The sequence below is a fragment of the Heterodontus francisci genome, chromosome 47 (genome assembly GCF_036365525.1).
Source record: "Heterodontus francisci isolate sHetFra1 chromosome 47, sHetFra1.hap1, whole genome shotgun sequence".
NCBI lineage: Eukaryota > Metazoa > Chordata > Chondrichthyes > Heterodontiformes > Heterodontidae > Heterodontus > Heterodontus francisci.
This window is the reverse complement of record NC_090417.1, coordinates 17,321,743-17,347,798: the sequence shown is the minus strand read 5'-3', so window position 1 is coordinate 17,347,798 and position 26,056 is coordinate 17,321,743. Positions and strand designations below refer to the sequence as shown.

Genomic DNA, 26,056 nt, shown 5'->3' with positions numbered 1-26,056 from the left:
TCCGAAAAATGTGAGCTCCCTTTTCTCTGCTCCCCTGTTGTGACGATGTGTCCAACCTCTGACTTGTTATTTAACTGCTTCTCCACATTTCTGTGACATTGAAAGCAATGAGCTTACTCCCAGTCTCCCTGTGCTATTTCTATTTCTTTCACTGCGTACCTATTGTGAAGGCCCCAACAGATATTACGTCTTCAACCCCTCTAAAGAAACGTCAGACACAACTGTACATTTGATGGAATTTGTTGAATAATATGCGACTGGACTCAGACCCTCCTTTCAGACAGAAACTAACCTCTGTCAGACTCCAGAGCCCCTCCCTGTCAATCTGACACTGACTCCTGTGGGACTCCACTCTGTACCTGCAACACCCCTCCTACTTCCAGGATTCTACCTTTATGATGCTTATCTTTTCCACCCTATTCTCCCACTCCTGGAGGAGGTGACTCTCTGCTAGGGTTAGGGATTGTAATCGATAACAGCCTTCCCAAGTCGCCATGTTTGCCTATACTGGACACTGAATGTTGACAGGAAATCCAAAGAAAGAAAGACTTGCATTTCTATAGCCTCTTTTACATTCTCAGGATGTCCCAAAGTGTTTTACAGCCAATGAAGTACTTGTTGAAGTGTTTTCGCTGTTGTAATATAGGAGATGTTTGTTGTCCCACAAACAGCAATTTGATAATGACCAGATAATGTGTTAGTGATGATGGTTGAGGTCAAACTTTGGCCAGTACACTGGGGTGTCTCCCACGCTCCCCTTCAAAATAGTGGCCGTGCAATGTTTTACATCCACCTGAGAGGGCAGACGTGGCCTCGGTTTAATGTCTCATCCGAAAGACGACATCTTTGAGCCAAACCAAAGGTCCTGTTGATACTTGTGTATTTCCAGCAGGAAGCAATGAACATGAATCAGGAGAACTCCAAACTCAATACAAGCTTAAGGGGTTGGACCTGACGTTACCCCAACACAAGATCAGAGGGCGCATTTGCTCAGTCTATCGAGGCAGCAGTTATCCTTCGACCTCTTTGAAAATTATCCCACTCCAACTTTCTCACAAGATTCTTGTCCTGTATTGTTGGGTCTAAATTAGCAACATGTGCCTGCACAGCTTAATATGATATCTGAGCTGCCAAAATATTTTGTTAATAGACAGCGCAAAGAGTCCAGAGCTTTTTTGTTAAATGTGATTACCCTGGAGGTAAACTGAAAAAAAAACTTGCTTGTATTTCATCAGACGGAGGTGAAAACTGGCATTTGGAAGTTTGCTTTGATTTTCCTCTGAGTCACATTTTAAGTGCAGAAAATACAATGGACATTTGTAGCATACAATGCACTTGTGTGATGTTCCTCTGCCCAGGATGTTAAAATAAAGGGGCTAATAGAAGGAGGTTAGTCAAAAGCTTTAAGCATTCAACAACAACAAATTGCATTTATGCAGTAGCTTTCACATAGCAAATGACCCAAGTGCGCTTTACAAGAGTGTAATAAGACAAAAAAAAATGACAATGAGCCACTTAAGGAGTTATTAGGAGTAGTGACCAAAAGCTTAGTCGAAGAGGTAGGTTTTAAAGAGCATCTTAAAGGAGGAGAAAGAGGTAAAGGGTGGAGGGAGGGAATTCCAGAGCTCAGAGCCGAGGCAGCTGAATGCACAGTCATCAATGGTGTTGCACTGAAAATAAGGGATGCTCAAGAGGCCAAAATTGGATGAGTGCAGAGATCTCAGAAGATTGTGGGGCTGGAGAAGGTTACAGAGATAGGGAGGGGCAAGGCCCACGGAGGGATTTGAACATAAGGATAAGAATTTTAAATTCAGGACTTTGCCAGCATAGGTCAGCGAATACAGGGGTAATGGTCGAACGGGACTTGGTGCGAGTTAGGACACTCTAATCTAATCTAATCTAAACTCAAATTTACGGATGCAGGTAGATTCTTCGCGCTTGCTCTCCGAGGGAATATATGGAAACAGCTAGTCTTTGTTCCCTGTGCGCTGTGCCAGGGGAGGTTTGACTGGAGAGAGCAAGGGAAATGCTGAACAGGCGCTAAAGCAGTCTTTTAAAAAAAATTTTCACTGGTTCCAAAGCCAGCCTCAGCAGCTGAGTGACCGGCTGCTGTTATTCACTGTTATTCCCGCACAAAATGAATGACCATTCCAAAATAAAATGACTTTTACAGATACGGGAATCATTAGGCAGGTAGTTGTGTTACGGGATTGCTTCCGTTTCTTTTGTAAAATATGTTTTAAAGAACCTTTAGTTAAATTTTGGACATTGAGTCATCTGGAGATTGCTGAACTTGGTGTTTTAAAAAAAACAAACGGGCAGGTCAACAGAAGGTTGGCTGGTAAACAAGTCTGACTGGTAAGTATCTGTTTGCAAATAATCCAGCAGGAGTTGTGCTTGTGACTCTGAAAGGATGTTTACAAAGGAATGACAAGCCAAGATTTATGGTTGTCACAGGACTTGTTTCTCGAAAAAGTTTAGTTTTAATTTGAACTGTTAAAAAAAAAACAGTTGGTGCTTGGCCTGAAAACAGAAAGAAGGAGTTGGTGTGTGCCTGCCAGGAGAAGACAGCTGATATCTTTCTCTCATTTGAAGTATCCCTGCATCTTTAAAGAATTCCTGCATTAAGATTTACTATAATCCTCCTGTATTTGAAGAAACCTTTACTGCTGTATTGCTACTTTAAGACCTAAGAAGATCCTTGTTGCTGCTTCCTGCTGTTAAGCCTGACTGGAGATTTCTGTGCTGCCACATCTTTTTGAAGCCTACCCAGACTGATCATCAAAAGCGCCTGGAAAGAACTGTTCCAGGAAGATTCCACTGACAGCCACCTATTTGCCTTTGGGACACCTCGCCAAAACAATGGACTATCTTCCACACCTTCTTTTATGCCGAAGTGTTTTTTTATTCCTTCCAGTTCTTTGTAACATGTGTCAACAAAAATCACTTTTTTTGCCAGTTAGCCAGTTGTGTGTGTGTCTGTGTGTGAGGGCAAGGCTAAATAAGGGGCTTTAATCTTACAATTCGCGTGTATGTTTACTTCATTATTGGTGAAGACTTAATTTATAATAAACAGATAGTTTTTTTTGTTTATTAAAGAAACCTGGTTGGTGTGCTTTATTCTGGGGAAAAATAAAGTATCTGATTGACCAGTTCGTTAAGTGGGAAAATGTAACTATACGTTGTGACCTGTGGAGACGTGGGACTGAATTAACAGTGCACTCCTCCCACCTCAGTCATAACAATTGGCAAGCCTTTATTCAACACTGGCAGAAAATCTTTAATTCTGCCGGAGACTACCAATGCCCAATCATAAACATCTTCAGTTATACATTCAACAGCTCAAAGTGTACATTGGTTTAGTTTTTTGAAGAGGGGATTGCATTCCATTTAGACTGTAATCTAATTTGTGCTGTGGAGATCAATGATTACAATTGCTTTCAGAAGCGACTTCAATGTGATTACAAAATACTCTCCCATTCTATTTACTGTAAAAGAATCTGGGCACAGGAAATAAGATATCCCTTAATAGTTTGAAAGGTTGTGTGTGGAAGTGTGCGAGAATGTATGAGAGTGTGTGTGCGAGAGGGAGTGTGTGTGTGTGTGTGACTATGCCTGAAAGGGTGTGATTGTGTGTGTGTTGGGGTACAGTAGTGCTGGGAGGGAATTAGAATCATAGAATCAAAGAATGATAGAATCACAGGACAGAATGAGGCCATTAGGTCTATCATCATGTGCTGGCTCTATGAAAGAGCGATCTAATTAATCCCGGTTCCTCTCACCCCTCTCACCTTCCCCCCTCTTTCCCCAGCAGCTGCTGATCTTTCCCCATAGCCCTGGAATTTCTCCTTTTAAAATATTTATCCAATTACCTTTTGAAAGTTATTATTGAATCTGCTTCCACCGCTCTTTCAGGCTCTTTCAGGCTGTGCATTCCAGATCTTAGCAACTCGCTGCGTAACCAAAGAACTCTCCTCATCCCCCTCTGGTTCTGCTTCTTTTGCCAATTATCTTAATTCTGTGTCTGTTGGTTACTGACCCTCCTGCCATTGGAAACAGTTTCTCCCTATCTACTCTATCAAAACCCTTTATAATTTTTTTTTACTCAGGTCTGTGAAATCTCCCCTTAACTTTTACTGCACTTCAGGAGAACAACCCCAGCTCCCTCAATCTCGCCACATAACTGAAGGCCCTCATCCCTGGTACCATTCTATTAAATTGCCTTTACATTCTCTCCAAGACCTTCCTAAAATGCGCTACCCAGAACTGAACACTATACTCCAGTTGAGGCCTAACTAGTGATTTATAAAGTTACACAAACAACTTTGCTATTTCTCTTTGCTAATCATGATGCCTTGTGTATGTGGGTGCAGCAGCAACGTTGAGTGATCACAGTTTGGATATCTCAACGACACTTAAAATATGTCACTGGAGGCAGCACGGAGAAGAGTCAGAAGTCTGATGCCAGTGTTGGCAGGCTGAGCTATGAGGAAAGACTGGAGAGACTCGGGTCTAATCATTGTGGAAAGGAAGTGCCTGAGAGGTGATCTTGGAGAAGGATATCAAGGGAATGGAAAAGATAAATTTGGGATATTGCCTTAATTTAAATTGCAAGATTAGGACATGGCACATTTTAAAACTAGTGGGAGGCAAATTTAGAACTGATATCAGGAGGTTCTTCATTCAGAGAATGGCAAACACATGGAGTGGAATTCCAGAGTAGGAGAGATGAACCCTGGAATCATTAACCAACATTGAAATGGTGCGAAGGGTAGGATTTGGATGGGCCGAATGGTCTCTCCCATTTGGTGGCATTGTGGAATCAGGAACTTGGGCATGTTTTCTGTTCATTGGTGTTACTGGTTGAGAATTGTGAGGTCCATGGTTTGTGCATGCTAACCTCTGTGTGATTCCTTAAGACCAATCCCTCATGGCCTCACCCTACCCTCTCTAACCTCCTCCAGCCCCACAAACCTCTGGTATGACTGCATTTATCCAATTCTGGCCTCCTTCACATCTATCACTTCCTTAGTTCCACCACTGTTGGCTATGCCTTCAGCTTCTGAGGCTCTCAGCTCTGGAATTCCCTCCTTTCCACCTCTCCGCTTCTCTCTCCTTCTTTATATGCTCCTCAAAATCTACCTCTTTGACCAAGCTTTTGGACACCTCTCCTGATAACTCCTTGTCTGGTTCAATGTCAATTTGTGCTGCTTGGAAATGTTTTGGGGCATTTTACTCTGTTCAAGGCACTATATAAATGCAAGTTGTTGCTGAGTTGATGTTGCAGACACTGCTGCCCTAGAAATGAAAAGTCATTCATTTTCACCTTTTATAAATTGGGTGGATCCCAGATCCAGAGAATTCTCACCTTTGGCCTCAATAGGTGACTTAGATTTCGTTCAAAGGCAAGATGGATCTCCTGTGCTGTTTCATTTTATGTTTCTAACCTCAGGGGCCCTGATGACATCTCTGTGATGACCTAGAACTGAAACAGATTCCGAACATAAGCTTCTAATGTACAAGGCATGGAAGCTTCATTACTATCAGTCCTGGCTCAGTGAATGGCACTCTTGTCCCCTTCATCCAAAGGTTGTGCGTTCAAACCCCACCCCCCATTCCAGCAACCTCAGCACAAAAATCTACACTGACGCTGCAGTGCAGTACTGAGGGGGAGTTGTACTGTCAGAGATGCATTCTTTCAGGTGTTGAAGCCAAGGATCCCTTTCCCTCGTCGGGTATTTGTAAAAAAATCTACGGCGCTCTTTCGAAGGGGAGTTCTCCCTGGTGTCATGGCCAATGTTTATCCTCAACCAACTAAACTAAAACAGATTGTCTGGTGACGATCACATTGCTGTTTGTGGGAGCTTGCTCTGCACAAACAGGTTGCCGAGTTTCATACATTACAACAGTGGCTACTCTTCAAAAGTATTTCGCTGGCTGCAAAGCACTTTGGGATGTCCTGAGATCACAAAAAGAGCTCAATAAATGGAAGTCTTACTTTTCTTTCTTCATTCGTTTACCCTGCAATGCCTCAAAACCCTAACTCATTGTTACAGCAGTTACCAAAATGTTTTTCATGAAACATGATTCAGAAAGGCTTTGGAGCCAATTGACCAGCTTCAGTGTTAATTAAGGGATCCTGGCTCCCTGATTACTTCATGAAGCTTTTATTTGTCCAAATAGATTTTTGCAGATTGTGAGAGAAATGTTACAACTGGTCTATATTTCTGGGACTCTTGAATCGAAATATTAAATGCCACGGTTGAAGTTAGAAAGCCAGTCATTTCCCGCCAGTTTTTCTTACCCTGGCCTCTCTTAAGAGCAGCAGTTACGTATCTTGAAGCAGTTTCTGATCTGGAGGAACTTGTCTCAACAATTAGCTTCCAAATGACCTCAGGATGTTTGGGTGAGTCCAATCCCACAGGGAGTAGCTGAGGAGTGGACTTGGAGGGAAAGGCCAAGTTAAATTCTCTCCTGTCTGAAGCCAATTAGCATAACAATCCGTGCTCCAGAGGGCAGAAAACCCAAGCGCAAGGCCACAGGACAAAAGCCAGCACCATTAAAGTATACAACCAGCAGTTTGCTACGTTAAAGGTGCTATATAAATGCAAGTTGTTGTTGTTCTCAGGTTGCACCCCAAAATTCCCAACATCAGGGTCCCGACAGACCTGCTGTTGGAGAACACAAGCCCAGAAAATGACCCCATTTATCTGATGAACAGATCGAGCAAATACAAAAGGTTTCTTACCTCAAACAGATCTGAAACACCCGAACAATGTATCCTCAATGCTGCCTCTATTTGTGGTCTAAATCTGGGCCTTTCTGTAAAACGGATTAATCGGCTGAGCAATCCCAATGGGTTCTAAAGTCTGGCCGACTCATGGAGGGTCTGAAGTCTTTTCAGCGCATCCGTCATGAGTTTCTCATTAACTGAACCTTGGCTTTCTGACTCTTCTGTAATGATGCCAATTACGACACCGACTTGTCGGGTTCCAAGGACCAACTCCTGAACAGGAAGTGAGTTGAAACAGTAAGTGCAAATGTGTTTTGATTTCCCGGCTTAACTTTCCATCAGCAGGAGATTATGGAAGTAGCTTTTGAAAGGCTGTTTGGCAATCCTGCGGCTTGCACTTGGAATTGTGAACAGTCTTCAGAGAAACACACAGAGAATCTACGATTCATGATGGGATGTGTGTGAATGTGTGTGTGTGTGTATGAGCCTGTGTGCACCTGTGTGTATGTGAGTGTGTTTGTGTGTGTCTAAAAACCTGTGTGTGTGTGTATATATGAGTATGTATGTGTATGTGTGCTTTGCTGAGTTGGTTTCACATTTACCTCTGAATCGGACAGAGTTGTGGGTTCAAGCCCCACCCAAGGACCTCATCAAGGCTAACAATCCTTTCTAAAACCTCAATATCATTCACTGATGCAAAGCCAGTGGGAGAGGGAATGGGAATTACTGATTTGCAAACAGGCCTTACAACAATATTACTCGAATGTCAACTGGAGTGATGGGGCAACTGAGTCAGGCCACAGATCTATATGAGAATGGGATAGCTGCTTCCAGCTTATCATCAGATACCATCGAGATGCATTCAATAATCAGCCCTGACACTCCAGTACTGAGGGACCGCTGCGCTGTTGGAGGGGCAGGACTGAGGGAGTGCTGCATTGTCAGAGGGCTGTACTGAGGGAGCGCTGTACTGTCAGAGGGGCAGGACTGAGGGAGCACTGCACTGTCAGAGGGGCAGGACTGAGGGACCGCTGCGCTGTTGGAGGGGCAGGACTGAGGGAGTGCTGCATTGTCAGAGGGCTGTACTGAGGGAGCGCTGTACTGTCAGAGGGGCAGGACTGAGGGAGTGCTGCGCTGTTGGAGGGGCAGTACTGAGGGAGCGCTGTGCTGTCGGAGGGGCAGTACTGAGGGAACGCTGCGCTGTCGGAGGGGCAGGACTGAGGGAGTGCTTCAGTGTTGGAGGGGCAGTACTGAGAGGATGCTGCATTTTTGGAGTGGTTTTACTGAGGGGCCACTGCACTGTTGGAGGGGCAGATATGAGGGAGCACCAAACTGTTGAAGAGTCAGTACTGAGTCAGTGCTGCATCATTGGAGGTGCCGTCCTTCGGATAAGACGTTGACACTGAGCCCCGTCAGCCTTCAGGTGGGTGTAAAAGATCCCACGGCTGGTATTTTGAAGAAGAGCAGGGGATTTCGCCTCTGTGTCCCCTCCAACAAATTATGTGAACATTGTCACATTGCTGTTTGTTGGAGCTTGCTGTGCGTTTCCAACATTACAATACTTGAAAACTACTTCACTGGCTGTAAAGCACTTTGGGATGTTCTGAGATTGTGAAAGGCATTATAGAAATGCAAGTCTATTTGTTTCCAATGACTGCTTCACATTGACTGGGCACGAATGAATTGTTACCGACCAGGTCCAAACCCTATTCCCTTTCCATCTTTGCGAATAAAGAGCCATTTATGCCATGTCCATAATTCACCTTCGCTGCTCCAACATTCACTTACCTACATTAAAAACTAGCTGCCATTCCATTGGGTATCTTTACCTTCTTGTGATGTTAAATCAGTAATGTTTGCTTTCTACAGCTGAGAGACTAACCACCTGACTGTTTTAAAGGTGGCCAGTGCTGAAAAATACTTTCCCTCCAAAGAATTGTGCCCAGTGAACAAAGAAAACTACTTCTGGCCTGCCTGAGGACACGGTTCGCTTTTAAAAACAGTCTAGCTGTGTTGTGTCTCTGGGCCAAAAACATCAACTGGGATGACAAGGTCAGAAGAGAGATACAGATAAGTCAGCCCATGTTAACTCATTCATCCAAGAAGACTGTACAGTTTCTCCCACCCAATGCCATGACACACTTTATATTCTTAATGTGACCTGAATTCTATCAAATAAATGATAATGCAATTAACAATTTATCAATTGTGACTTGTGATGAACACAGGATACTGTCTACTCTCTCAAGTGGATGTAAAAGACCCCGTGGTACTATCTCAAAGAAGTGCAGGGGAGTTCTCCTAGGTGCCCTGGGGCCAATATTTATCCCTCAACCAACATCAATAAAACAGATTATCTGATCATTATCACATTGCCACTTGCGGGAGCTTGCTGTGCGCAGATTGGATGCCACGTGTCCTACAACAGTGATTGCACTTCAAAAAGTACTTCAATGACTGCAGAGTGCTTGGATGTCCTGAGGTTGTGAAAGGTGTTGTAGAAATGCAAGTCTTTTTCTTGCCAACACTTCCAGTGCCGTGTCTTTCATCAATATGGTACTTTGATATTAGTCCTGCGTCTGTCTGAAAACCTTCTTGTTGCCATTTCGCGGGAAACGTTTGAAATAAATGGGCAGGCGGCTTTGTGAAAATGGCGGAGAGGGAGAGATCTCAGCTGAGTGTGTTCATCATGTTGCTGAGGATGCTACAGTTGAGAAACGGCAGCCACTCAGGATGCAAAATTGCACCAGCAGAGCAACAGCCACCCCATGTTGATAGAACGCCCTGTAAGCGTGAGAACCTTCAGTGGAAATAAAATAAATAAAATTGCAGCTGTTCTCAGAGTTAACTTCAAAAAGGCACCTGCCTTTCAAGAGAGTGTCGAGTTGATTAACAAACATCACAGTAGGCGCACATCAGTGGAAGAGAGTAGCTCAACAACTCAACTCAAGCAATTTTAGTGTTGAAAAAAAATACAGACTACAAGTGTTAAAGTTTCTGTAAAATATAGAGGCAATGAATTCACCAATTTCAGGTCATAACTTCTGCTCCCATTATTTTGGACGGCAGCTGTTGGCGATGATTCTGCTGCTTTCATTTACATCTCTTCTAATCCCGTTTTTGTTTCTTTACTAGTCCCATTGCCACCCCCTTTTGCCTTGCATCATCATCCCTTTTGCCATTTAATCTCTCCTGCCTTCCACCCGCTCAGAGACCTTCCCTTTAGTTCTTTCCCCTCCTCCCCGGCCCAACTTTTCCTGCCTCTGTATTTCCATGCAACTTGTCACATCTCCAACTGGTTGCAAAAGGCAAAATGCTGCAGATGCTGGAAATCTGAAATAGACACAGAAAATGCTGGAAATCATCAGCAGATCTAGCAGCATTGTGGAGAGAGAAACAGAGTTTACATTCCAGGTTGATGACCTTCACAGAGCTGAAGAGTTAACTTTGTTTCTCTCTCCATGGATGCTGCCAGTCCTGCTACGTATTTCCAGCATTTTATGTTTCTATTTCACATTTCCAGCATTCGCAGTAATTTGCCTTTTGCGAAAGTTGAGAGGAATTGATCAGATAAAGGTGGAAACGCTCTGAGTTCTTGCTACTAACGGGGATTCCCGCACTCTCGTTGTGTATATTACAGCCTAATGGGTTTAGCTGAAGTAGGATGGGAGGAGGCTCATGTTGGGCTGAAGGGCCAGTTTCTGTGCTGTAAATTCTATCCAATTGTACGTATTGGGAAAATTGTGGACTCATCTGTTCCTGCTTCCTACTCCCTTAAAAAGAACGTGGGCAATATCTGAGGTTCTAAATCAGTCACACAAACTGGGAAAAATGTTTGTCTGCAGATTACAAGCAAGTACCTATAGCAGCGTCTCCACTGCATCGGGTTTCATGCCATCCTTGGCTTCGTGGGAGCACTGTCACCTCTGAGTCAGAAGGCTGTGGGTCCAGGAACCGCTCCAGAAACTTCAGCAGATAATGCAGGCTGATGCTCTCAGTGCAGTACTGAGGCAGTGCTGCTCTGTCAGAGGTGTCATCTTTTGGATGGCGTGTTAAACTGAGGCACCGTCCGCTCTCTCAGGTGGATGTGAATGACACCAGAAAACTCGTTGAAGGAGAGTAGGGCAGTTCTCCACAATGTCCTGGTCAACATTTCTTCCTTAAACAATGATGCGAAAACAGATGATCTCTTTCAATGTCATTTGTGGGATCTTGCTGTGTGTACATTGGCAGCTGTGTTTCTAACATTGCAACAGTGACGACAATTCAAAAGTACGTCATTGGCTGTAAAGCACTTTGGGACATCCTGAGGTCATCAAAGCAGCAATATAAATGCAAGTTTTTTCTTTCCATCTTAAACATCAATCTAAACTTCATTCAAACTCAATTCAAATCCTCAAAATTCCAGTTTGTTAGCTCCGGATGGCCATTTTGCTGTGTCAGTAATGTTGCTCTGTTGCTCTAAGCAGGTCTTTCAGCCTTAAAAAGGAGTTTAAATTATCAGGAAGAACATGTACATAGGAAAGCAAATAGAAAGTGATTGTGAAGCGCCAGTCTCCAATATTAACCAGCCTTTGCTCTTCACTGTTTCTGTCAGTTTGTTGTTCAGAGTACCACAGATATTTACAACACAGGAGAAGGCCATTTGGCCCATAGTGTTTGCGCTGGTTCTTTGCTCATCTAATTTAAAACGAATCCGAGTGCCTCGCACTCTCCCCATAGCCCTGTATCAATCCCAAACTAATCCCAATGTCCCACTTTCTCCCCACAGCCCTGTATCAATCCCAAACTAATTCCAATGTCCCACTTTCTCCCCATAGCCCTGTGTCAATCCCAAACTAATCCCACTGCCCCATCCTCCCCATAGTCCTGTATTAATCCCAAACTAATCCCAATGTCCCACTTTCTCCCCACAGCCCTGTGTCAATCCCAAACTAATCCCAATGTCCCACTTTCTCCCCACAGCCCTGTATCAATCCCAAACTAATCCCACTGCCCCGCACTCTCTCCCCATAGCCCTGTATCAATCCCAAACTAATCCCACTGCCCCGCACTCTCTCCCTATAGCCCTGTATCAATCCCAAACTAATCCCACTGCCCCGCACTCTCACCCCATCGCCCTGTATCAATCCCAAACTAATCCCACTGCCCCACACTCTCTCCCCATAGCCCTGTATCAATCCCAAACTAATCCCACTACCCTTCTCTCCCCATAGCACTGTACTAATCCCAAAGTAATCCCACTACCACAATCTTTCCCCATTTCCCTGTATCAATCCCAAACTAATCCCACTGCCCTGCTCTCCCCATTTCCCTGTATCAATCCCAAACTAACCCCACTATCCCATGTTCTCTCCCAACAGCTTTCTCTTTAAGCTTCCTAACATTTTCACCTTTTATGACATGTCTTAATTTGTTCTCCTTTCTCAACAAACATGCCAGCAGCTTTGATTGAGGTCCCAAAGTGTGCCTGGAATGAACAGGACTTTGGCAAGTTCACCACAGAATATTGCACAATTTCCAGTTGTCTGTCAGCAATAAATTTCAATATCGGCAGGTCACAAGAGATGATGTAAATCAGGAAATGGAAGGGAGGGAGGAACTCAAGAAAATTACAATCACCAGGGAAGTGGACCTGAACAAGTTGTTGGAGCTGCGGGCTGACAAGTCCCCAGGTCCTGATGGACTTCATCCTCGGGTGTTAAAAGAAGTGGCCAGTGAGATAGTTGATGCTTTGGTTTTGGTTTTCCAAAATTCCCTAGATTCGTGGAAGGTTCCATCAGATTGGAAAATAGCCAATGTAACTCCTTTCTTCAAAAACAGAAATCAGGAAACTACAGGCCAGTGAGCTTAACATCTGTCAGAAGGAAAATGTTAGAAGCTATTATTAAAGACGTTATAGCAGGGCACTTAGAAAAATTCAAGGTAATTTGTGCTGTGGATGAAGGAGAACAGGTGGATGTACTGTACTTAGATATCCTGAAGGCATTTGATAAGGTACCACACAAAAGGTTATTGTGGAAAATAAAAGCTCATGGTGTCCGGGGTAACATTTTGTCATGGATAGAAGATTGGCTAGCTAACAGGAAACCGAGAGTAGGCATAAATGAGTCATTTTCTGGTTGGCAAGATGTAACGAGTGGTGTGCCACAGGGGTCAGTGCTGGGGCCTCAACTTTTTACAATGATAGAAATGACTTGGATGAAGAGACCGAAGGAATGGTTACTAAATTTGCTGATGACACAAAGGTAGGTAGGAAAGCAAGTTGTCAAGAGGACATAAGGAGGCTATAAAGGAATATAGATAGATTAAGTGAGAGGGCAAAGACCTGGCAAATGGAGTATAATGTGGGAAAATGTGAAATTGTCCACTTTGGCAGGAAGAATTTTTAAACAATTATCTGAATGGCGAGCTGCAAAGGGATCTGGGTGCCCTAGTGCATGACTCACGAAAGGTTAGTATGCAGGTACAGCAAGTATTTAGGAAAGCTAATAGAATGTTATCATTTATTGCGAGGGGAATTGAATACAAAAGTGGGGAGGTTATGCTTGAGTTATACAGGACATTGGTGAGACCACCTCTGGGGTACTGTGTACAATATTGGTCTCCTTACTTAAGGAAGGATGTAAATGCTTTGGAAGCAGTTCAGAGAAGGTTTACTGGACTAACACATAGAATGGCTGGGTTGTCTTAAGAGGAAAAGTTGGACAGGCTCGGCTTGTATCAGCTGGAGTTTAGGAGAGTAAGAGGCGACTTGATTGAAACATATAAGATTCTTGACGGGTGGATGTCCAAAGGATGTTTCCTCTTGTGCGAGAATCTTGAAATCGGGGTCACTGTTTAAAAAAAAGGTCGCCCTCTGAAGACAGATTTGAGGAGAAATTGTTTCTCTGAGGCCGTGAGTCTTTGGAACTCTCCATCAAAAGGCGGTGGAAGCAGAGTCTTTGAATAGTTTTAAGGCAGAGGTAGATTCTTGTGAAGGAAGAGGGTGAAAGGTGATTGAGGGTAGGCGGGAATGTGGAGTTGAGATTACAGTCAGATCAGCCATGATCTTGTTAAATGGCGGAGCAGACTCGAGGGGCCAAGTAGCCTCCTCCTGCCCCTAATTCATATGTTCGTATGACTTTTCCTGCAGTGTGTACAGGTTAATCTTCCTGCTTCCTATGACACTGCAGTAAACTACAATGCAAACAGCAATTGAATTGCTCAATCTCTGAAAGCAAGAGGAGGGCGGAAAGCTAATGCAAGATATTTTTAGAAGCTCTGACACTTGCTATAATGAAAGAGACGGTGAATAGAGGGAGCTCGATGAATGATACAGATGCGGAGGTGACAAATGATGGGGTAAATCAGACCCAGGCTGACGAATAACAAGCTGCAGTTTGAATACAGTGCCCTTGACTGATGCCTCCCACCTCAGAACAAGATAACACTTTGTCTTTCAGCACACCATTAACATACCGTTTGCTTTTGCTCCATGATCTTCTGGTCAGTTATTCTCTGTGACCTTGTCCTATTAACAACTTCCCTTTTGTTATCTCTTGCCGCACCCCCGCTTGACTTGCTTAAAACCTTTTACGTTTCTAATATTTGTCAGTTCTGATGAAGGGTCACTGACCTGCAACGTTAACTCTGCTTCTCTCTCCACAGATGCTGCCAAACTTGCTGAGTATTTCCAACATTTCTTATTTTTATGAATAATATGGTCCCAGCTGCGAGAACCAAGCAAATCGTGAATAAGCAAAAAGAGAAATCCACCTAAATATATACAAGTGTTTCTACTTTTCCCAGGAACCTCAAACTGACTGGTACTGACTGGTTGCTTCTCTGAAATTTCATTCTGTCTCCTCTCAGGCGATTCTCCAGCTGTCCCCGGTTAGAATAGAAGTTTTTTTTTTAGTGAATAGCGAGCTATCCAAGGCAGGTGAAATGACTGAAAAAATCATCTGTTAACAATATGTGGCAACATGGATGGACTTGGATTTATGCGAAATCTTTCATGATCTTCGGACATTCCAAAACTCTTTGCAATCAATTTGAGGTGTAGTCACTGCTGTAATGCAGGAAACACAGCCGGCAGCAAGCTCCCAAAAACAGTGATGTGACAATGACCAGACAATCTGTTTGAGGGGCAATTATGGGTCAGAATACCAGGGAGAATTCCCTTTTCTTTGAAACAGTGCCAAGAGATTTTTTATGCTCACCAGAGAGGGCAGATGGGGTGTCAGCTGAAAGACCCCATCTCTGACAGCGCAGTACTCCCTCAGTACTGCACTGGGAGTGTCAGCCTTGATTTTGTCCTCAAGTCTAAAGTGTGGGGTTTGAATTTATGACCTTCTGACAGAGATGAGATCCACTGAGTCACAGCTGACACCTAGATTTCAAAACCCTCCATCCAAACTTCAAAAGGGAGTGTCAACCAGTGAAAAACCAAATCAATCACACAAGATTGCCTAGATTTGAAGTAGTCCTCTCTCTAGCTTGCAGCCAATGAAACCTGTGCATTGGAACAAGCTGTGTGACAGGGATTCAAACTGCCGTCAGTGTTGTGTTTTAAATTGTATATGTAGTGCGACTGAATTTAAGAAGAGCAGCCATAAACTCAAACTGGACAATGTACTTCATTTTGGTCTCTGTGGATCCCGAACAGAATTTGTAATTAAGCAGCTGGATGTGACAATACATGCATCACACACACAATGACTTTCAGCAGCTCTTCTGAGCTCGGTCCAGCTGTACTGATGGTGACTGAAAGGATTCCAACAATCTCTTGACAGATAATTTGGAAATGGATTTAAAGATAATGATACCGTTAATGGGTAAAGGTGTCTATGAGCAATATGCAGAAGGTAAAGTGACTTGGGTGTCATCACTGCCCACTTAATGTCAAGATACCGTTAACAAAGGTAAGGAAATGCTAGCACCCTTCTCGAGGGTTTTTGACTAAAGTTGAAAGGCGTCCTCTAATCTTGAAAAATTTAGTTAGAGGCTACCTTTGGAAGACAAGTGGAAGTCCTCTGGCGATACTCTGGAGCCAAGAGCAGAGTTGTGATGTTGAGCTGCTAGCCTGACCTTTTCTTTTAATGCTGGTCTTCTTAACAGGAAAATCCAGTCTCCATGGTAATGACAGGTTTACTCACTTTTCCTTTGGAGATTATTTTGCATTCGGGAACTTGGAAAATCTGATGGCTGGTTTGTGATGACGAGTGTGAAATATCTGGAATTGGGCATCTCGCATGAGTATCTGGTGTGTGATAAGTGTGGCAACATCTGGAGATCTGGAAAGTGACATCCAAGTTGTGGGACCGTCGTGTGACTGACACGTGACTGAGATGCATGGCAATTTCATCCAAGTTGGGGTGGGAATTTCCTGATCAGAATGTGTAATGACGTCACTGTACACCATGAACAAAGCCTTTTGGCCATCCTTCCTTGAAAAAGACATCAATGTGTTGGAAAAGTGGGGCCAACACAGATACACCCCCCACCCCCCCCACCTTGGCCCAACTGGTCTATGCTGGTGTTTATGCTACAGACGAGCCTCCTCCTACACCACTTCATTGCATGCCATCAGCATGTCGTTCTATTCTTTTCTCCCTCATGTGTTTATCCAGCGTACCCTTAAATGCATCTCAACTATGCACCTCAACCACTACCTGTGGTAGCGAGCTCCACATTCTCACCACTCTCTGGGGAAATAAGGTTCTCCTGAATTCCCAATCGGATTTGTTAGTGACCATCTTGTATTTATGATCTTTAGTTTTGGTCCCCCCCCCCCCACCCCCCGACCAATGGGAGCACCTTCTTTGCGTCTCCCCTCTCAGAAGCTCATGGTCCCATTTAAAAATGCTCCAGGTTAAAGAGAAGTCAGTTTCCATTCCCAGGCAATCCACTTATATAATGAGGTGGGTGAGTGAGATTATCTGATGACACTCTTTGAGTGCGATGTTCCTTGCATTAATATAGCGCCTTTAAAGAAGTAAAACATCCCAAAGCACTCGCAGAATTTTACACTTAAACCACGTAAGGGGCTATCAGGACAGGTGATCAAAAGTTTGGTCAAAGAAGTAGGCTTTAAGGAGCATCTTAAAGGGAGAGAGAGAGAGAGAGAGAGAGAGAGGTGAAGCAGAAGGTAAGGAGGGAAACTCAGGGCAATTTAAAATCAGGGATGCACAAGAAGCCAGAATTGGATCTTGGAGGGTTGTTGGCCTGGTGGAGGAGTGGTGGGAGTGGGGAGGGGGGGGGGCGGGGTTTCTGTGGGGTCATATAGATCGGAATATACAAATGCTCTTTTGTGCTCGTTCACTTCTTGTCTCACGTTGAGGATGGGGGTGCAGCGGAAACTTTAAGGTAACAGAAACATAAGGGGATAGAGTGCGAATCAAAATGTAACACAGCTGTCCAGGATGGTGTGCAGATGGTAAGTTAATTTGTTACAAAATGTAGTACACTGTGTCGGAAAAAAGAATGAGTTATGGGCACTGGGCTAATGCATTCTGATTTGTAATAAAACATCAAGTGCTGGAGGGATACAAAAAGACCTCAAGCATCTTTACTGCTCTCCCCAGCCCTGCACAAATAATCAGCAAATGAAAATGTTTACAGACTGAATAAAAAGGGCATTTTGTTTTGGCCTCCTTCTGATAAAACAAACTCTAAAGTTGCCTTCAAAAGAGCAGCGATAGCCATCCCAACAACCCTCTAAACCTACTCCTTTGGTTCAAAGTATTGAATTAGTTTGGGTGGTTTGTGCATTGACCTGCAAATCATCCAATACGGACTGAGTTTTCACACACTTCCTGTCTCTTTAGGTTGCTGGAGAACAAGGACAGCAATGATTAATCCTTCTCAAAACAATGATCATTGATTGGGTTCCTGTGTCAACTGTGCCCCAGTGGGTAGCACTCTTGCCTCTGATCAGAAGATTGAAAAATCAAGGCTGACAGTCCAGTGCAGCAGTGATGGAAGACTGCACTGTTGGTGGATCTGTCTTTCAGATAAGAGTGTTACGTTCACGTAAAGTGCAGCAATTGAAAGTACAAGAACTCAAGCTGAAGTGTTATAAAAATGGAATTTCTTTTTAAAAAAGTGTCTTTAAAACGGTCACCAAAGTTCAAAAGACCTGGCCTTGTATATTCAAACTGTCTTACGATCTGGCAAGGACAGAAGGATACATTCCAAGGCTAAGAGGTGTCAATTACACCCATCCTGAACCCATCAAGAGACATTTTTGAATTGAATGTGTTCTTCTGAAACAAAGAAGGTGTGAAGTATCCACATCCTGGGCAATTGTCGATCACCATAGAGAGGAAGATCTATGCATCCCAACAGGAGCAAGATGTGAGAGATAAAAGCAGAAAGTGCTGGAAATGCTCATCAGGTCTGGCTGCATCTGTGGAGAGAGAAACAGATTTAACGTTTCAGGTCTGTGACCTTTCATCAGGGAGTTCTGTGTTTCTCTCTCCACAGATGCGGCCAGACCTGATGAGCATTTCCAGCACTTTAAGTTTTTATTTCAGATTTCCAGCATCCGCAGTATTTTGTTTTTATTTAAGATGTGAGAGACTTTAGCTTAAAAGGTAGCTGTTTGGAAAGAGAGAGAGAAAAAGACACAGGGCAAAACATCACCAAAGCCTTTCCAGCCTTGTAGTGAATTCTACATTTCAACTTGTGCAGCAGAGAACTGGAAATGATCCCCTGTCTTCAGACAGAAATTTCAACCAACAGAGAAAGCTACAAACACCACAGGCCTGTAATGTTCAGAGAAATTAACCTCCGAGAAGATTCAACAGCTATAATGTGAACCCCAAAACCTGACCTCACTTCAGACTACTTACCCCTTTTCCTCTTTGTCTGTCTCTTGTGTGTGTGTGTGTGCAAGTGAATGCGTGAGTGGGTGTGGTTGGCTCAAGTTCTGGATAAGGCATATTGCTCAATAAATAATTAATCTTCTGTTTTAAACTTCAAAGAAAACTTGTCGCTGTCTGTTTATTTGACAAATAAAAGACAAAGAGGTTAAAACCCGAACAACAAAAACACTTGCGGCAGTCAGGTGGGAGTTGAATAGTGGGGACCATCTCCACCTCTCATCACGTAGCCATATCAAGATGCATGGCAGGGCAGTTATCCCCAGTGTTCTGGCCAATATTTTCCCCTCAATCAACATCACAAAAACAGATTACCTGGTCATTATCACATCGCTATTTGTGGGAGTTTGCTGTTTGCAAATTGGCTGGCACATTTCCGACTACAGTGACTTCAAAACTACATAATTGGCTGTGATGTGCTTCGAGATGTCCAGTGGTCAAAAGGTGCTTCATAACTGCAAGTCTTCCTTTTTGTTGCCCCTTGGGCTACTTTCCACTGGATAGACTGTGTTGAATTCATAGACATTTAGAGTTCCAACCCTCTCAATACCAAAAACATACAATGCAAGTACTGTGCAAAGAGTAATTGTGAAGACGCCCTTTATTGCTGCGTACCACCACCATCTCCTGTGTTCCGCAAGGGCAGGCTTTGAGGGGGGGGAGCAAGGGATGGGGATGCGAGACCCACAGTGGGGAGGTGGGGGTTGTCAGTGTGCCCAGGATTTGCCCATGAGGGAAGGGTATGGCTTTTCAATAAATGAGCAGAGACCCGGAAAGTGCGGCTGGAGTCCTGTCTTGCTGAAGCGTAACGTAAACTAGGACACTTGCTGATGGGGTGGTGTCTTTACAATGGATCCACCTCGTACAGAAGGTGAAGGGGGTGCTAGATTTACAGCAGTTTTGACTGATCAATCCCACCGACGAAGACTGTTTGCAATTTGCAAAGACCATTGCCTCTGCTTCAATCTGCCACAATTCTGGAGCATCTCTGGAATAACAAGATCAAAAAAAGGTGTCTTTCACTCATACCCAATTAGTTCTGGTTTGAATACAGTGATTCATTACAAGACTAGCTTCACGCTTTCATCAGTAAGTATGCTATTATTATATCACAAGATCACAGATGCCTTGTGGGTGTTTGTCATTGAGTGGGCAGGAACTGATCAGTTAAAAGCTAAACAGTGATGCGTTCAAGTCCTCTGAAGAAGGAATTTTCCTCCACACAAGATCAGGGGGCAGGTTGTTCAACCTTGCCCGTCTAAGCGCGAAGTCCAAAGTACGGAAAGTCCTCATCAGGGAACTCCTCTTTGCTGACGATGCTGTTGTAACATCTCACACAGAAGAGTGCCTGCAGAGTCTCATTGACAGGTTTGCGGCTGCCTGCAATGAATTTGGCCTAACCATCAGCCTCAAGAAAACGAACATCATGGGGCAGGACGTCAGAAATGCTCCATCCATCAATATTGGCGACCACGCTCTGGAAGTGGTTCAAGAGTTCACCTACCTCGGCTCAACTATCACCAGTAACCTGTCTCTAGATGCAGAAATCAACAAACGCATGGGAAAGGCTTCCACTGCTATGTCCAGACTGGCCAAGAAAGTGTGGGAAAATGGCGCGCTGACACGGAACACAAAAGTCCGAGTGTATCAAGCCTGTGTCCTCAGTACCTTGCTCTATCGCAGCGAGGCCTGGACAACGTATGTCAGCCAAGAGCGACGTCTCAATTCATTCCATCTTCGCTGCCTTCGGAGAATACTTGGCATCAGGTGGCAGGACCGTATCTCCAACACAGACGTCCTCGAGGCGGCCAACATCCCCAGCTTATACACACTACTGAGTCAGCGGCGCTTGAGATGGCTTGGCCATGTGAGCCGCATGGAAGATGGCAGGATTTCCAAAGACACATTGTACAGCGAGCTCGCCATTGGTATCAGACCCACCGGCCGTCCATTTCTCCGCTTTAAAGACGTCTGCAAACGCGACATGAAATCCTGTGACATTGATCACAAGTCGTGGGAGTCAGTTGCCAGTGTTCGCCAGAGCTGGCGGGCAGCCAAAAAGATGTGGCTAAAGTGTGGCGAGTCGAAGAGACTTAGTAGTTGGCAGGAAAAAAGACAGAGGCGCAAGGGGAGAGCCAACTGTGTAACAGCCCTGACAAACAAATTTTTCTGCAGCACCTGTGGAAGAGCCTGTCACTCTAGAATTGGCCTTTATAGCCACTCCAGGCGCTGCTTCACAAACCACTGACCACCTCCAGGCGCTTATCCATTGTCTCTCGAGATAAGGAGGCCAAAGAAGATGGGATCAAGGAATTGGGCAAGAGTTAATTGGGATCCATTACCATGGCTTGCATATCCAATGGCGCATATTGCACTTTCTGGCTTGACTGTCAATGGTGGAGCAATGCAAGTCAGGGATATGCAAGAGGTCAGAACTAGAGGAGCGCAGAGATCTCGGAGAGTTGTGGGGCTGGAGGAAGTTAAAGAGATAGGGAGGGACGAGGCCATGAAGGGATTTGAAATCAAGGATGAGAATTTTAAAATCGAGGAGTGGGAGCCAATGTCGGTCAGTAAGAAGAGGGGCTGTTTACAAAGGCCTGTTCTGGTGGATGTAAAAGATGGCAGTGTTTGAAGAAGAACAGGGAGTTCTCCTGAAATTCTAGTCAACATTCCTCCCTGAAGAATCAAAAATAGATCATTGCTGTTGGTGGGATCCTCCTCTGTTCAAAATGATGCTGCGTATTACTACATAATAAATGACTGCAGAAGCAACATGACAAATTCTGTGTGAAACACTCTAGGCTGTTTCTGGCAGAGGTTATTAAAATTTGAGTCATGTCTTCATTGAAATACAAGACACAGACATAGACACAAAGAGGCATATGATGCAAGTGCGCATAGGGTATTTGTCGTTATTTATCAAAAGACACAGATGTGACTCATTGCCTCACAGGTTTGGTCTTAAATTGTTAAAACATGCTAATTTGTACTTCTTTCAATTTTTGCGCTGTTGCATCATGTGAACTGTGTCAAAGATGGTTCTACAATGGAATACCTAACCAGCGATGGAACAAACGAATTGCACATAACCTGCACTCTAAACATTGCAAGTTGTAAAATTCTGCATGGAATTTTATCATGTTACGTCTGTATGTATAGACAATTGTGCATTGGTGTGCATGCATATTTTCACGTGTATGTAATATCCAATTTTTAAAAAATTCTTTCATGGGATGTGGGTGTCGCTGGCCAGGCCAGCATTTATTACCCATCCCTAATTGCCCTTGAGAAGGTGGTGGTGAGCTGCCTTCTTGAACTGCTGCAGTCCTTGGGGTTTGGATACACCAACAGTGCTGTTTAAAGGTACTAGGATTTTGACCCAGCAACAGTGAAGGAATGACAATAGTTCCAAGTCATAATGGTGTGTGGCTAGGAGGAGAACATGCAGGTGGTGGTGTTCACATGCATCTGCTGCCCTTGTCCTTCCAGCTGGTAGAGGTGGCGGGTGAAGGTGCTGTTGAAGGAACTTTGGTGAGTTGCTTGTAAATGGTACACACTGCTGCCACTATTTGCCATGGTGGAGGGAGTGAATGTTGAAGGTGTTGGATGGGGTATGAAACAAGCAGACTGCTTTGTCCTGAATGGTGTTGAGCTTCTTGAGTGTTGTTGGAGCTGCGCCCATCCAGGCAAGTGGAGAGTATTCCATCATACACCTGACTTGTGCCTTGTAGATGGTGGACTGGATTTGGGGAGTCAGAAGGTGAGTTACTCGCTGCAGAATTTACAGGGTCTGACCTGCTGTTGTAGTCACAGAATTTAAGCGGCTACTCCAGTTCAGTTTCTGGTCAATCGTAACCCCCAGGATGTTTATAATGGGGGATTCAGCGCTGGTAATGCCATTGAATTTCAAGGGAAAATTGTTTGATTCTGTCTTGTTGGAGATGGTCATTGACTGGCACTTGTGTGGCGTGTATGTAACTTTCCATTTATCCAGCTCAAGCCTGGATGTTTTCCAGATTTTCCTGCATCTGGATGTGGACTGCTTCAGTATCTGAGGAGTCGCGAATGGTCTGGAAACTCGTACAATCATCAGTGAACATCCCCACTTCTGACTTTATGAAGGAGGGAAGGTCATTGATGAAGCAGCTGAAGATGGTTGGGCCTAGGATACTACCCTGAGGAACTCCTGCAGTGATGTCCTGGAGCTCAGATGATTGACGCTCAACAACCTCAACCATCTTCCTTTGCGTTAGGTATGACTGCAACCAGTGGAGAATTTTCCCCTTGGTTCCCATTGACTTCAGTTTTGCTAGGGCTCCTTGATGCCATACTCGGTCAAGTGCTACCTTGATGTCAAGGGCAGTCACTTTCAATTCAACTCTTGAGTTCAGCTCTTTTGTTCATGATTGGACCAAGGCTGTAATGAGGTCAGGAGCTGAGTAGCCCTGGCAGACTCAAATTGAGTGTCAGTGAGGAGGTTATTGCTGAATAAGTGCCACTTGATAGCACTGTCAACAACACCTTCCATCACTTTACTGATGATCGAGAGTAGACTGATGGGGCGGTAATTGTCTGGGTTGGATTTGTCCTGCTTTTTGTATACAGGACATATCTGGGCCATTTTCCACCTTGCTGCCGAGATGCCAGTCTTGTAGCTGTAGTAGAACAGCTTGGCTAGGGGCACGGCTAGATCTGGAGCACAGGTCTTCAGTACTATTGCTGGAATATTGTCAGGGCCCATAGCCTTTGCTGTATCCAATGCCTTCAGTCATTTCTTGATATCACGCGGAGTGAATCGAATTGGCTGAAGTCTGGCATCTGTGATTCTGGGGACCTCAGGCAGAGGCCGAAATGGATCATCCACTCGGCACTTCTGGCTGAAGATGGTTGCAAATGCTTCAGCCTTATCTTTTACACCAATGTGTTGGCCTCTCCCCTCATTGAGGATGGGGATATTTGTGGAGCCTCCTCCTCCAGTTAGTTGTTTAATTGACCACTACCACCATCCATGATGATGTAACAGGATTGTAAAGCTTCGATCTGATCCGTTGGTTGTGAGATCACTTAGCTCTGTCTGTCGCATGCTACTTCAGCTGTTTAGCATCCATGTAGTCCAGTGTTGTCGCTTCACCAGGTTGACACCTCATTTTGAGGTATGCCTGGTGCTGCTCCTGGCATGCCCTCCTGCACTCTTCATTGAACCAGGGTTGATCCCCCGGCTTGATGGTAATGGTAGAGTGGGGCATATGCCGGGCCATGAGGTTACAGATTGTGGTTGAATACAATTCTGCTGCTGCTGATGGTCCACAGTGCCTCATGGATGCCCAGTTTTGAGCTGCTCGATCTTTTCTGAATCTATTCCATTTAGAATGATGATAGTGCTACACAACACAATGGACAGTATCCTCTGTGTGAAGATGGGACTTCGACTCCACAAGGATTTTGCAGTGGTCAATTCTACAAATTCTGTCATGGACAGATGTATCTGCGACAGGCAGATTGGTGAGGATGAGGTCAAGTAGGTTTTTCCCTCTTGTTGGCTCCCTCACCACCTGCTGCAGACCCAGTCTAGCAGCTCTGTCCTTTCGGACCCATCCAGCTCGGTCAGAAGCAGTGCTACCAAGCCACTCTTGGTGATGGACATTAAAGACCCTCCACCCAAAGTACATTTTGTGCCCTTGCCACCATCAGTGCTTCTTCCAAGTCGTGTTTCACACGGACGAGGACTGATTCATCAGTTGAGGGAGCGTGGCAGATGGTAAGCAGCCATGACACTTCATGGGGTCCAAAGTCAATGTTGAGCACTCCCAGGGCAACTTCCTCTTGACTGTATACCACTGTGCCGCCACCTCTGGTGGGTCTGTCCTGCTAGTGCGACTGGACATACCCAGGGATGGTGATGAAGGACATTGGCTGTAAGGTATGATGACAGGTATGTCTGTGGGACTGCTGTCCCAATTTTGGCAAAAGTCCCCAGACGTTTGGAAGGATGACTTTGTCGGGGCGACAGGACTGGTTTTGCTGTTGTCATTTCCGGTGCCTAGGTCGATGTTGGGTGGTCTGCCCAGTTTTATTCCTTTTCCACTTTTCTGTAGCAGTTTGGTTCAGCTGAGTGGCTTGCTCGGCCATTTCAGAGGGCAGTTAAGAGTCAACCACATTGCTGTGGGTCTGGAGTCACATGTAGGCCAGACCAGGTAAGTATGGCAGATGTCCTTCCCGAAAGGACATTAGTGAACCAAATGGGTTTTGACAACAATCCGATAGTTTCATGGTCACTATGACTGCGATGAGCTTTGAATTCCAGATTTATTAATTAATTGAATTTAAATTCCACCTGCTGCCACATTCTTGTGATGTTGATTCAGGGATAAATATTGGCCAGGACATTGGGGAAAATTCTTCTTTGAAATACTGCCACAGGGTCTTTCAAGTCCACCTGAGAGAGCAGACAGGGCTTTGGTTTAACATCTCATCCGAAAGATGGAATGCTCTCCTTCTGCCTCACGACATTGTACGCACTGAATTTCTAAGCTGCCGACATCGTGATTGTCACCCTTTCCTGACAACCTTTGATGTTTTGACACTTTTTCCTCCAATTTCAGTTGAGAATGAGTTCTGTAAAAACACTCTTTGGCATTGCTTGCCAATACAATATGATTACTCTTTGATGTTTACAGAACAGGCAGGGGTTTTGGCAGCTTCGAGATAGAATGCAAAACCTTTATTTGGCTCCAGGTCACAAGCATCACTTAAGAAGCAGTCGAAGTAGACTGGTGTTTGATGAATAACATCTCCACAGTACAGATGTTGCTTAGAAATGGATGCCCTGGGGAATCCGACAGTTGCGCTCTGTGATTCATTTGTGTCGCAGATAGTTTCAATTTGAGTATAAACAACTGGTGTTAGCATTCTGATATGTAAGTAGAAATATTCTGCTCCTGTTGGACAATTATCGGGAATGATGCGCACTTTGAAAAACTTATGAAAACTGGGCTCGATTTAGCAAAATCCATCACTGCCATCATATCTGGAAGAGCTGAGTTTGGAACTGAACTGATTGTTGACTCACGTGAGGATCAAAAATGCATCTTTGAGCTGTTATTTTCTGAGGGGTGGATTTTACCTTCCCAATGGGAAGGGGAGGTGTATGGGGGGGGGGGGTGGGATTGGAGGGTGTCCACATTTGCCTCTTCCTTCCTGTCTCACAGCTGGTTTAACCTGGCTGTTTCTGCCAGGGGGAGTGCCTGCTCAGTAACACCCCTTGAGGAAGAAGCAGAGGAGCCACTGTGTTAAGTTTTGAACAGGGGTGTGTGGTAACAGGAGGAACAGGAGTGTTTCACCGAGTTCCATATGGAAAATCCCGGCCTCTGCTGTCCTATGTTCCCACCTTCAAAACCCTGTTAAACCTTTGCTCCCCCCTTGTGACAAGATTGAAAATGCTGGTCCCGTCGATCAA

General features: G+C 44.6%; 1 long non-coding RNA gene across 1 annotated transcript in view; it reads right to left on the bottom strand.

Moving 5' to 3' along the window:
- Positions 1 to 6,925, bottom strand: part of LOC137357107 (uncharacterized) — a 37,128-nt gene extending 30,203 nt beyond the window's left edge. The window contains exon 1 of the long non-coding RNA XR_010971137.1: positions 6,749 to 6,925. This is a non-coding gene — a long non-coding RNA (uncharacterized lncRNA). The remainder of the gene's footprint in view (positions 1 to 6,748) is intronic.
- Between the last annotated feature and the right edge of the window lie 19,131 nt (positions 6,926 to 26,056).